Below are 10,957 nucleotides of genomic sequence, written 5' to 3' on the forward strand. Positions count from 1 at the left end.
CTGCAACCTGCACGCAGTAATCCTGGCCCTCTGCAAGAAGCTCTCTTTCCCTGGGTTTTCCCGATTTGATCGATTTGATTTAGGGTCGTCAGCTGCTGAGATCCCAAAGACGCAGGCCTGCAGGCTGGTTCTTCACTGGGGTTTACCGACCTGCAGGTCTTTTCCGGTTTTTTTTTTTTTTTTAATCTTTTGAAAACGCGAGTGGAAATGTTGGCCGGGTGTAGGGATTCACTTCCCCAAAGCTCTCTGCGGGGAGGACGCACTGGTCGGTGGAAGGTGGCTGCCTCTGCCTTCCTGCCAGTACCAGGCTCTTAGCATTGTAGGCACCGGCTGAATAGCCAGCCCCAGCCCACTCTCCACTCCCACCCCCACCCCCCGACCCCCGGGTAGAAGTTTCTAAAGCTTTTGGCATTAAAAGCCTAAATGATTGCTGCTACTGCTGCTGCTAAGTCGCTTCAGTTGTGTCCGACTCAGTGCGACCCCAGAGACAACAGCACACCAGGCTCCCCCATCCCTGGGATTCTCCAGGCAAGAACACTGGAGTGGGTTGCCACTGGGGAACCGTCAAATCATTTCCTTGGGATTAGCAATCCTGTTGACTGGAGGAGAGGCAAGCACTCTGCCCTGTATGCAGGAAAACGGTGAAAACAACCATGGTATTTTTCAAGGAAAGCAAGGTATGAGTCTTTGTAGCAGAGGCTGTAAATCCCTTGAAGTAAGGAAATAATTATGGAGGTTGTGTTCCCTGCTCTGCGCTGTGCTGCTGCAGGGAACAGACCCTGAGCATACTTCTGGGTCCTCTGCTGGGTGACTTTGCAGAAGCATTTGGGGAAGGTGGCTGAAGAATGGGTAGAGTAGTGCCTTATCCAAGATGAGGCCTTATGGATGGCTAAGAAATTAGCTGCCAGGCATAGTGCAGGAGGCTCAAGGCAGCCCATGGTGCCCTTCATCCTGCCTCTGCTGGCTCCTTGCTCTCCTGCCTGGGAGAGACATGCATGGGACCCATGCTTGCCATATGGGTAGCCACTCCAGGCTCACCACCCTCCTCTCACCTGCAGAAATAGAACCTAGGCTCTCTGCCCCACCCCCACCTCCTAGTCAATGAGAGGTATGCATTCATCTATTTCTAGAATTGGTCCAAGCAAAATAAGGAAACTTGGGTCAGAGTTCTTCAGAATAGGTCCCAGGAAGCCTCTGTAGTTTTGCAGAGATTTCTGGTGATTATTGCAATCATCTTCAGCTTAACTGACCATGTACTAACCAAGCCTCCGTTGCTCATCTCCCTTTTCCATTCCCCTACCCCCAGTATCTGAATGTAGGGAATCTGGGTCAATGGGAGTGAGAGACAAAATATGAGGGGGAGAAAAAAGTAAAATCAAGAAGTAAAACTGTCGGGGTAGTAATGGTCATATATTAAAATGAGAACTGCTCAGGGATAGAGTCCCCATGTCCTCTGCAGGCCTGCCTGTGATACACAAATACATAAGTATTAGGAGAGGTGCAATGGAGGCTCTAGGAAACCTCAGTTCCCAGCTTTACCTCCAATTACCTGCATATTAGTTGGAGAGATTAGCTGACTTTGCTATGGGATACCTGCTTTTATAATAAGATTGGGTTTAATGCTGTTTAGATTTTTCTCCAGATTAAAAATTGTATTATTGGATCACAAATGCTCGTGTATCTTTGCTTAAGGGTGACCACGGCTCTTAGAAATATCATGGTATAAATTTTTGAAGGGCTCCAGCACTTTCTGCTATACATTGTTAGTTCTCAGAACTAATCTTGTAAGTAAGGAACTATTGTCCCCACTTTCCTGAAAAGAAACAGATGCAGATAAATTTACCTGGACATTCTATGGCAGTTTATCAAATTTCTATCCCAACCTGTTTAGCCAAAAACCAGTCATGATATTTACACTTGAAAACACCTTGTGAAAATGAGACTGAATACACTATAATTTGAAAGATGTGCAAAGTATTTTCTACTCCAATTGTTAGGTAAAATAGAGAGTAGATGTTCTCCCATCTGGGGATTTTCATATATAAAAAATACATTTAAAAGATACAGAAATAGCAAACTCTGACTGCCCCACTTACAAAGGTACCTTAGAAGACAATTGTCAGCTGCAGGTTTGAAAATGATCATTGAAAAAAACTATGCATATGTCGAGTCTTTCAGGAATATGTTTCTTTGCACCTCCTGTGATGGTTTTCTGCAGCTGCTGCTGCTGTAGCCTTGGGCAACTGGGGGGTCTTTATTTCTGATTGTTTAGTGTGACACCTAGTGGTAAGATTCAGGCCTAGGTAGTCAGTGATTTGTCATGGCACCTTGGAACTTTTGAAAAGACCATGATGCTGGGAAAGATTATAGGCAGGAGGAGAAGGGGACGGCAGAGGATGAGATGATTGGATGGCATCACAGACTCAATGGACACGAGTTTGAGTAAACTCTGGGAGTTGGTGATGGACAGGGAGGCCTGGCGTGCTGCAGTCCATGTGGTTGCAAAGAGTCGGACATGACTGAGCAACTGAACTGAACTTGGAACTTTTGGGAGGTGCTGAGCTTTGATGACCTGTCCCTCTAGTGGGGATTCCCAAGGAGGTACCTTTTGTTTTCCTGCAACCAGGGAGACAGTTGTGGGTAATGTGATCCAAAAGGTTTTCTCTCTGTCATATGCTCTAAAGGGTTTATATCAGCAAACATTACAGTTTGGGTGACAGAGAACATACTGGGGAAGTCAGAAAACAGCAACAGATGGAGCAGAAGACAGCAAAACTGACTTTTGGTTTAGAAAGAACTTTATACACTTAAGAGTCCTCCCTACCTCACTGTGAAGCATTTTAGCTAATCTTGACCATTTTAAAGAAGTTTAAACCTCTTAAAGTCATGTTAAAGCCTTTTTTTTTTTTTTGGCTGTGGCAGGCAGCTTGTGGGATCTTAGTTCTGTCCCCACCTCTCCAATGGAGAAGGCACTGGCGACCCACTCCAGTGTTCTTGCCTAGAGAATCCCAGGGACGGAGGAGCCTGGTGGGCTGCCGTCTGTGGGGTTGCACAGAGTCGGACATGACTGATGCGACTTAGCAACAGCAGCAGCACCTCTCCAATTGGACCTGGGCCCCAGCAGTGAAGTCCTAATCACTGGACTGTCAGGGAATTCCTTTCTTTTCTTTTCTTTTTTTTTAATATAAAAGGCAAAAGAATAAGTTAGCCTTGAAGTGGCTCACGAGCAGCCCTGGAGAAGCAAGCATCATGGACAGGATGCCCAGTGATGCTTGCTTGCTTCACTGGCAGCAGGAGCCACTCTCATGGGAAAAGGAACACCATTGAGGCCTGGGGATGGGCTGCAGGCACTTCATGTGCTCTTCCTGGGTGGGGCATGCACAGTGTGGACTGAACCTCCTGCCTGAAGTGTCCAGTGGCCTGGCAGCGTAGAGATTTTTCTATACGTTCAACCAGGTGGTCCAGCATATTTGACTTTTCTTAACAGCATGGGCAGGGTGTCCTGTGTCAGTGGCGAAAACTTGTTTTAGCTCCAGCAAACCAAGCTGCTGAAGAAGGCTGTCCATGGCTCCCTGCGGCTAGGCTGGAAGAGGGAAGAGCTATGACAAGAGCCCCGGAGGGCAAGCAAGACAGGCAGGCTGCTGATGGATGCCCCGCTGTGAAATTCTGAATTTATATTCTGCCTCGAATCCCAGTCTTCTTTCCTCCTGTGGTGGTTAGCAACCATTTCTGTCCATCCCTCTCAGAACCTGGGGCTCCCATGCTCTGGAGCATTCTCCATTGAAAAACAGCTGTCAGGACTTTCACAGTGACCTGAAAATAAGACTGTCAAAGCCTTCAGAGGTTTCTTTAGCTATAAATCCTGCAGTTTAATGGGACTCAAAGTTTGAAAGGGTCCTAAACTCCTTCCCGTACTTTCCAGTAGGGCCCAGGCAATTTTTGCAAATGCGTGACGCTGGCCACGTGAGAGGGAATGGTGACATCTCTGACTGAGAGTGTCTCTCACACTCAGCTCAGATAATTTTTGCCAAGCAGCACTTGAAGTTCAGCACTGACATGCCATCGTTAAAGAAAAAAAGAAAAATCAGAAAATGGATTTTAATGTGAAAAATCTCAAATCTTAAAGCGTTGTAAAAAAAAAAACAAGCAAAATGCATTTCTGCATCCTTTGACTAAATCGAGCCTGCAGGCCCTGAGTTTATAACCTCTTTTTCAGCCAAGGTATGATGATACTTTGGGTACTTTGGGGCAAGGCACCTGCCTTCGCCTCCCTTGGCAACATCAGGGTTCTCCTCTTCTGTGTAACTGTAACCAGGGGCTGAGAGTGGAGTGTGTCCCTCCAGGAAGCTCCATCTACCCCTGCAGGCAGGGCTGGAATCGCTGGAAGAGAGTTCTCTCTTGTCCCCCATAACTTTCAACACTATCCTGTAAAATAAGTGTAACGAGTTCAACATAACTCTGATTTTTCTTACAGAGATTACTTAGGTTTTTAAAAAATACTCATATGGTTTCAATAAACCTCTCCTTGAGGTGTTCCTGCTCGGCAGGTCTGCCTGTTGGATAACCAGCTGCTGCCAGGGATGGGGGTGGGGGTGGCCCTCACGTGTTATCTGTGGCCAGAATTCCTGGTTCTCCCTTTCGGCTGTTTGTTGGCAGTAACCAAGCTACAGGTGTGAGGGTGGTTCATGTTCTGTTGTGTTCAGGGAGGAGGACTTGGATTAGGGAGGGGGTGGAGGTTTAAGAGCGCATTGCTTCTTCTGCATGCCTGTATGTTTGCCGCTGTTTCTTGTGTGTAAATTCACTCTGAGTTCAGTCAGGGCACAAGGCGGTGGAGCACTGGGGCCTCTCCACAGGACGTGGGACCTAAGAGAGAGGAGGTCCCTGCGCTTGGTACATAATCAGGGGAGGAGGTCATGACCCCTCTCAATGTCAGAGCACCTCCAGAAGCTGTATGGGGATGTAGACATTTTTATTTTTCCTGTGTGGTCTAAAGTTTTGGGAATGGTTTAGGTCAAAGGTAAACAGAATCATAGCTGCATCACAAATAATCATAGATTTGCTTCAGTTTATAAATAGAGTAAGGATTTAGGAACCTTAATCCTTAGCCCTTTCTTGTAATCACCAAGATAATGTCTTGCCCAAACCTCCTTTTTGACCCTCTGTTCTCTGAAGTAGAGCCCCAGATACAGTATTGGATAAGTATTAAAAATCAAGATGTGTCTTGGAGTCTTCTCTCTGAGGCTGTTAATGATGGATACTTATAAAAAAATTGATTCTGAATGTTACTCTTAGGCTTTTTATTTTTAATTTTTCAATTGAAGTATAATTGATTTACAATATTATGTTAGTTTCAGGTATATTCATATATGTACACATATAATGTATATATTTCCTATTATTTTCTATTATAGGTTATTATACTAAATATTGTTCCCTGGACCAAACAGTAAATCCTTGTTGCTTATCTATTTTATATGTAGTAGTATATTTTTGTTAATCTTATACTCTTAGGCTGATTTTTAGATGCTGAAAACAAATGAGGGACAGAGAAAGAGGAAGGGTTCCAAACAGAAGCCGTGAGCAGGGAGAAAGGGGGAAACTAATGTGGGACATTTTCCCTTTGTTGCTGAGTCTCAGCCATCAGAATCCAGTCCCATGACTGTGACATATTCCCTCTGGATAAATCACTCAGCTTGGCTCCGAAATGCTCATCATTTCCTATATCCCACGGCTGTTTATATAGGCCACAGTTCAGGGATTATTTTAACCAAGAACACCGACATTTTCAGCAAATGAGGTAAATGTATGCGTCACCAAATCTTTAATGCTAATATTTGAAAAATGGGCTATTTAGAAGAGAATATAAAGAGCACAGGAGACAAGTAATCGGTGTACCCCTACGCTCACTGATTGAAACTCAGGAGGCTCGGGGAACGTGCTTAGGGGTGAGAGCACGGGTGCCGGTCTTGGTAAATCTATACAAATGTGATGATGGAGAGACGCAGGGAAGCCCACGCACAGCCTGGTGACAAGGTAGGCTCTGCTGTCTGGAAGGGCTCAGAGTCACCCCCAGGTGGCCGGGCATCAGGGAAGGAGGGAGAGGGCAGGATGAGTGTTCACAGGAGAGAGCGGAGCAGCAGCTGAAATTCGGGGTGGAGTACAGAGCCACAGTGGAATTTTCCTGCTGGAATGGCAGAATCCAGACAGGATGAGGCGCTCAGTATGGATGGTATTGTCTGCAGCGACATCTTCAGGCCGTCCATGGAATAACTTCTCCGAGGACCCACGTTTTATTAAGGATGGGATTTCCGGCAAGTTGGGTGGAAGATGTGCCCAGAAACTGGGTATTTAGGTGTGACTCGAATGCATCATTTATCACAGTTCCCCGGAAAGCTGTGCATACTCCTGCTCCTGAAATCCCTCTAGCTGGTCAGTTCAGTGTATCCTACTTTTGATATGACTCGAACCCGTGTCCTTCTGTTTCCATTGTCCCCATATTACTGTAGGCCTTGTTTTTTGACAGCAGCCTCTCAAGTTATGTATACTAAATTTACTGAGCACTTACCGTGGCTGGCACTTGATGTACTTTATCCTATTTAATCTTCAGAAGCGTTGTCCTAGATGGAGATCGTTCTCTGTTTTGAAAGGTTAAGTCACTTACCCAGAAAGCCAAGCCAGCATTCAGACCCATCCCATGTGTACACTCTGACAATGTGGCTTGACTGTTCCTACTTAAAACTTTTTCAAAGGTAATGGCACAAATTATATGTTATATTTTCTGTAGTAATAAAAATATATAAACACAGAATTTGCACTTGGTTGAAAAAGTGGTTAAAAATTCAAATAGTATCAGAGGGTTACAATGAGACAATTAAATTTCCTTTCACTAACACACATTTTTGTCCTGTTATTTCCTGTAACAGGACCTCTAATGACTTACCATGACCTGCAGGACAGAGTCTTGAGCTCCTCAGGCAGGATTCACAGCCCTCCAGAGTTACAGTCCGCCTAGTTTGGCCACCCTGGTCCCCATTTCTTCCCAGCACCACCATTCTGCTCCTGGGGATCTGGTCTGTATTGGGATATATTGTCTGCTGTCCTTCCCTGCCCAGGGACCAGCTTCCTTCTACTACTTCCTTGCCAGGACCTTCCCTTTCCAAGAGTCTCTCCCTCTGTTCCTTTCCCCAGAGGACTCTGGCCAGTTTTGAATCCTTCTGATTCTTATGGCCTGGCTTGTACATGGGGTCTGAGGTCACACATTGACTCTTACTGCTTAGTTATTGCTCGGTGTCCCCTTTCGACTCTAGTTGGACACACAGATGGGGGTGGAATGAGCCCTGCTGGGAGGGGTGGAGAAAATTCATGTCTTCTGTGTTTCTTTCGTTCAGTCCATTGTTTAAAGTGCAAGCATCCTCTTTTCAGAGCTAACATAATTGTTCTGTTTTAAATGGTAATTTTAAAAATATTTATTTATTTATTTTGCCTGGGTCTTAATTGCAGCACTGGGCCTTCTATCCAGTTGTGGTGTGTGGGCTGCGGAGCACTTTGGGCTCAGTACCTGTGGAGCGCAGGCTTAGTTGCCCCATGGCATGTGGGATCTGAGTTCCCTGACTGGGGATGGAACCCTCTTTCCCTGAATGGGAAGGCAGATTCTTAGTCCCTGGGCGACCAGGGAAGTCCTGATACTTGTTCTTTGACTCTTCTTCTGTTAATACCTCATTCTTCATCCAATCAACTCTTCTCTGTCTGGAAACTGTCTCAAGAGCTCATCTGGTCCAGCTTCTGCCGTGGAGTAAGGTGTTACCACTCTCATTTTACAGAGGAAGGAAGTGTTGACTATGAGGAGGACAGGGGGTCGACCCAGAGCCATTCTAGAACTCAGCCCATCAGGGGACTGGAGCATTAATAAGAGGAGTGAAGAGACTGCAAATAGACCTAGATGGTGCCTCACTTCTCTTCTTTCCTCTCTGCTCCATGAGGGTACCCTCTAAGGTGGGACCCAGGATAAATAAGAAGGCAGATGACTCCTCCTCAGAACCTTCAGTACAGAGATAGATGAGGTCCTGGAAGCTTGCTTATGATTTAGTCAAGTTTCTCAGCACAAGAGGTCAAAGAGTAAGTTGAGGCAGAAGCTCTAGGTTACAGGAAAGATAAGCATTTGCCTAGAGTATTTCTCATGGCAGAAATCCTTGGGGGACATAATGGAATGAGAAGAAGGCTGAATGGGAATCAACCTAGTTGACTGAGAGGTTGCCCAGCAGGGCGGTGCCTCATCAGAGCTCCCATGAGTGGACTGCAAGGCTGAAGGCCTATGGAGACATGGTTGGGCTGGACCCAGTGGAGGGATAGCTGTCCTTCCAGGGTGATCTATTAGAAGCAGGAACATTTTCAACATAAAATATATCTCAAGAGCTTGACCTTGTATCACAAAGCATACAGCAACTAACATTAAGAAAAAAAAGTCACTCAGTCACGTCCAACTCTTTGTGACCCCATAGACTATACAGTCCATGGAATTCTCCAGGCCAGAACACTGGAGTGGGTAGCCTTTTCCCTTCTCCAGGGCATCTTCCCAACCCAGGGATCGAACCCAGGTCTCACCCATTGCAGGTGGATTCTTTACCAGCTGAGCCACCAGGGAAACCCTGAAAATATGGAACGCTTCATGAATTTGCGTGTCATCCTTGCGTAGGAGCCATGCTACTCTTCTCTGTATCATACTATATGTGCGGTGGAAGCAAGCACCAACTAACATAATCAGTACTTAAAAAGCCCAAGAACGATAGATGGTGTGTCATATACCTCATTCAGGCAACATCTAGAACAATTCATTTCCCAGATGAGTTTTCCTTCAAGAGCAAATCCTAGTGAGGAGTTCAGGTCATTCAATGCAGGCTCTAAATCTCAAGAGCCAGATCACAGAGAACTTCATTCAAATAACACGACATGTGACCATACACAAGACAGTTTTGTAAAAGAAGTACAGGGAGGCTTAGATGTGTTAGATGTCAGGGCATCTTTGCAACTTTCCACTGTTAAAGGTTTTTACCTTCTCACTTCAAGTCTGTCTTCTCACTTCAGGTCTAGCAATTCATCAGGCCAGCCCTGGGTGATTCATCTTGGCAAGAGCAGGATTGAAAATTAACATAGAGGTGCATGAGAGGGGTGCTGTCTGTAGGGTGTTGAACTGAGGCTAAAAATAGGTGGGGGTTCCTGGGGAAGGCTCTTTCGTGGCCACAGGCACCACAAAAGGAAAACTCACAGGGGAAATCTGCCCACAAGAGAAGACAAAAGCCCCCGCCTCTGTCACCCCTTTTGCCCCACAGGAAAAGCTCGAGGTGACAGTGAATTTGGTGCTTTCAAAATGTCACAGCCCCCACAGACAGGCTGGCCTTCCTTCTTACCCCAGGCCTCCCATCAGAGTCTTTCCTGCTGAGCAAATTCGCTTTCTTAGTTTGTGATCCAGGATCCAGCATAGACGTCTGTCCCTAACTGCCTGCAGCTATGTTTAGTCAAAGGACTGGTTACACTAAAGGAAATGTAACATATTGACACACTTGACTAATACGAAAAGAGCAGATCCCTAGAGAAAAAGTGTTGTGTATATAAAGAAAAAAACAAACATTAATTTGTCAAGCGTTTATTAAACACTTTTCTGCCAGGCACTGCTGGTGTCTGAAGATACACACAAAAAAATTATATATATATATATATATAGGTTCCTGGCTGTTAGGGAACTTATAGGCTGGTAGGGAGAGAATCAGATCCGGGAGTGATCTGAGTAAGGAGTGATAAAGGCTGAGGTTGAAGTAAGAACAAAGTGCTCTGGGAGCATAGAATTAGGGAAATTAAGGCAGGCTGTGAGGGTTGGTCAAGGAGGTTTTTTTTTTTTTAACTGAAGTATAGTTGATGTATAGTATTATGAAAGTTACAGGTGTAAAATATAGTGATTCACAATTTTAAAGGTCATGCCCCATTTATAGTTATTGTAAAATATTGCCTATATTCCCTGTGTTGTACATATATCCTGGTAGCTTATTTATTTTATACATAGTAATTTGGATCAATTAATTCGCATACCCTATATTGCCCCTTCCGCCTTCCCTCTCCACACTATAACCACTGGTTTGTTTTCTGTGTCTGTGAGTCTGTTTATTTTTTGTTATATTCACTAGTTGGTTGTATTGTTTTAGATCCCACATATCAGTGATATCATCCAATATTTGTCTCTATGTCTGATTTATTTCACTCAGCATAATACCCTCCAAGTCCATCCATGTTGTTGCAAATGGCAAAATTTCATTCTTTTTTCCTGGCGGAGTAGTATTCCATTGTGTTGTATTCCATATATATGGAATATATATATGCACGCACACACACATATATATCAATCCTAAAAGGAAATCAACTCTGAATATTCGTTGGAAGGACTAATGATGAAGCTCCGCTATTTTGGCCATTTGATATGAAGAGCCGACTCACTGGAAAAGACCTCAATGCTGGGAAAATTTGAAGGCAAAAAGAGAAGGGGAAGCAGAGGTTGAGATGGTTAGTTAGCATTACCAACTCAATGGACATGAATTTGAGCAAATACCAGGAGATAGTGAAGGACAGGGAAGCCTGTGGGACACAAAAAGTCCTTCAAGACTTAGCGACTAAACGACAAAAAATATATATACACCACATATTCTTTATCCCTTCATTTGTTGCGGGCCCTTAGGTTGCCTCCAAATCTTAGCAGTTGTAAATGATGCTGCTGTGAATAGTGGGGTGCATGTATCTTTTCAAATTGGTGTTTTTCTTCCTTTCAGATGTATACTCAGGAGTGGAATTGCTGGGTCCTATGGTAACTCTATCTGTAGTTTTTTGAGGAACCTCCCATACTGTTTTCCATAGTGGCTGCACCAATTTACATTCCCACCAGCAGTGTGAAAGTAAATTCCCACATTTCCCACAT

General features: G+C 44.8%; 1 pseudogene; it reads right to left on the bottom strand.

Moving 5' to 3' along the window:
* Positions 1-8,647: 8,647 nt before the first annotated feature.
* LOC138095659 (U6 spliceosomal RNA) lies at positions 8,648-8,745 on the bottom strand (annotated as a pseudogene).
* Between the last annotated feature and the right edge of the window lie 2,212 nt (positions 8,746-10,957).

This window comes from Capricornis sumatraensis, chromosome 19 (assembly GCF_032405125.1).
Source record: "Capricornis sumatraensis isolate serow.1 chromosome 19, serow.2, whole genome shotgun sequence".
In the NCBI taxonomy this organism is placed as follows: Eukaryota; Metazoa; Chordata; class Mammalia; order Artiodactyla; family Bovidae; genus Capricornis; species Capricornis sumatraensis.